This window comes from Arachis hypogaea, chromosome 17 (assembly GCF_003086295.3).
Source record: "Arachis hypogaea cultivar Tifrunner chromosome 17, arahy.Tifrunner.gnm2.J5K5, whole genome shotgun sequence".
NCBI classification, from domain to species: Eukaryota; Viridiplantae; Streptophyta; class Magnoliopsida; order Fabales; family Fabaceae; genus Arachis; species Arachis hypogaea.
Window position 1 is genome coordinate 92,056,398 of NC_092052.1, and position 2,787 is coordinate 92,059,184.

At 31.1% G+C, this 2,787-nt stretch overlaps 1 non-coding gene across 1 annotated transcript; it reads right to left on the reverse strand.

Moving 5' to 3' along the window:
* Positions 1-2,471: 2,471 nt before the first annotated feature.
* On the reverse strand, positions 2,472-2,579 carry LOC112768046 (small nucleolar RNA R71). Its single transcript, XR_003185486.1, has one exon. It is a non-coding gene; the product is annotated as a small nucleolar RNA R71 (small nucleolar RNA).
* Positions 2,580-2,787: the final 208 nt, after the last annotated feature.

A 2,787-nucleotide genomic window follows, 5' to 3' on the forward strand; every position in this document is an offset into this window, starting at 1 on the left:
AGATCACAATTTCGTGCACCAAGTTTTTGGCGCCGTTGCCGGGGATTGTTCGAGTTTGGACAACTAACGGTTCATCTTGTTGCTCAGATTAGGTAATTTTCTTTTTGTTTTCTTTTCAAAAAAATTTTTCAAAAACCTTTCAAAAATTCCTCACTTGTTTTCGAAAAAAAAAAAATTTACTAAAAATAATGTTTTCAAATATAAATTATTCTATGGCTTCAAAATTTTTAAGAATGAATTCTAGTGTTTCATGAAGCATGTTGAAGCCTATCTGGCTGTAAAGCCATACCCAAACTGCTTTGGGATTGGCTAATCACTTCAGTGGAGTCATGCCCAATCCTTCTGGATAGGGTATGTCAGGCTTGTCATGTCTGAATTACACTCATATTTTTATTAAAGCTTGGCTGGCTATTAAGCCATGCCTGACCCTTTGATTGGAGCTTTAAGACTAACATGGCAAGATTCCTGGAATTCATATTAAAAATTTTGAAATCCTTATTTTTATTTTTCACAATAATTTTCGAAAAAAAAAATAATAAATAAAAATACAAAAAAATTATAAAATCATAAAAATCAAAAATATTTTTGTGTTTCTTGTTTGAGTCTTGAGTCATGTTATAAGTTTGGTGTCAATTGCATATGCATCTTGCATTTTTTCGAAAATATCATGCATTCATAGTGTTCTTCATGATCTTCAAGTTGTTCTTGGTAAGTCTTCTTGTTTGATCTTGATGATTTTTTGTTTTGTGTCTTTTCATGTTTATCATATGCATTATTGAATTCTTAGTGCGTAAGCATTAAAGAATTCTAAGTTTGGTGTCTTGCATGTTTTCTTTGCATTAAAAATTTTTCAAAATTGTGTCTATGATGTTCATCTTGACATTCAAAGTGTTCTTGGTGTTCATCTTGACATTCATAGCATTCTTGCATGCATCACATGTTTTGATCTAAAAATTTCATGCATTGCATAATTTTCACGTTTTCATAAAAATTCAAAAAAAATCAAAAAAATATCTTCCCCTTTTTCTCTCATCAAATTCGAAAATTTGAGTTGACTTTTTCAAAAATTTTTAAAATCAAGTTGTTTCTTATGAGTCAAATCAAATTTTCAATTTGAAAATCTTATCTTTTTCAAAATCTTTTTCAAAATTCATGATTATTTTCGAAAATTCCAAAAAAATAATTTTCAAAAACCTTTTTCTTATTTTATATCATAATTTTCGAAAATAACATAATCAATTAAAGTTTTGATTCAAAAATTTGAAGTTTGTTACTTGCTTGTTAAGAAAGATTCAAACTTTAAGTTCTAGAATCATATCTTGTGATTTCTTATGAATCAAGTCATTAATTGTGATTTTAAAAATCAAATCTTTTTCAAAAACTAATTTCTATCATATCTTTTCAAAAAAAAAATATCTTCTTATCTTATCTTTTTCAAAATTTGATTTCAAAATATCTTCTCTAACTTCCCAACTTCTTATCTTTTCAAATTTGTTTCAACTAACTAACTAACTTTTTGTTTGTTTATTAACTTTTTCAAAACTACCTAACTAACTCTCTCTCTCTAATTTTCGAAAATATCTTCCCTCTTTTTCAAAAATTTCTTTTTTATTAACTAATTATTTTTATTTTTTATTTATAAAAAAAAAATTTTTTTCGAAAAAAATACTAACCTTTTTCAAAAACTATTTTCAAAAATCACTAACTCTTTTTCAAAAATTGTTTTTGAAAATTCACTTCCCCCTCTCATCTTCTTCTATTTGTTTATTGATATACTAACATCTTTCCATCAACTCTCCAAAAATCCGAACCCCCTCTCTCTTTGAGTTCAGATTTTCTTCCCTTCTTTTCTTCTACTAACACAAGGATCCCTATACCGTGGTGTAAAGGATCCATATTATTATTACTATTTTTTCTGTGCCATCTTCTTTGTCATATGAGCAGGAGCAAGGACAAAAACATTCTTGTTAAAGCAGATCCAGAACCTGAAAGGACTCTGAAGAAAAAAATTAAGAGAAGCTAAAATACAACAATCCAGAGATAACCTTTCAGAAATTTTCGAACACGAAAAGGAGATGGCAGCCGAAAATAATAATAATATAAGGAAGATGCTTGGTGACTTCACTGCACCTAATTCCAATTTACATGGAAGAAGCATCTCCATTCCTGCCATTGGAGCAAACAACTTTGAGCTGAAACCTCAATTAGTTTCTCTGATGCAGCAAAACTGCAAGTTTCATGGACTTCCATCTGAAGATCTCTTTCAGTTCTTAACTGAATTCTTGCAGATATGTGATACTGTTAAGACTAATGGAGTAAATCCTGAAGTCTACAGGCTCATGCTTTTCCCTTTTGCTGTAAGAGACAGAGCTAGATTATGGTTGGATTCTCAACCCAAAGACAGCCTGAACTCTTGGGATAAGCTGGTCACGACTTTCTTAGCCAAGTACTTTCCTCCTCAATAGCTGAGCAAGCTTAGAGCTGATGTTCAAACCTTCAGGCAGAAAGAAGGTGAATCCCTCTATGAAGCTTGGGAAAGATACAAACAGTTGACCAAAAAGTGTCCTTCTGACATGCTTTCAGAATGGACCATCCTGGATATATTCTATGATGGTTTATCTGAGCTATCAAAGATGTCACTGGACACTTCTGCAGGTGGATCCATTCACCTAAAGAAAATGCCTGCAGAAGCTCAAGAACTCATTGACATGGTTGCTAATAACCAGTTCATGTACACTTCTGAAAGGAATCCTGTGAGTAATGGGACGCCTATGAAGAAGGGAGTTC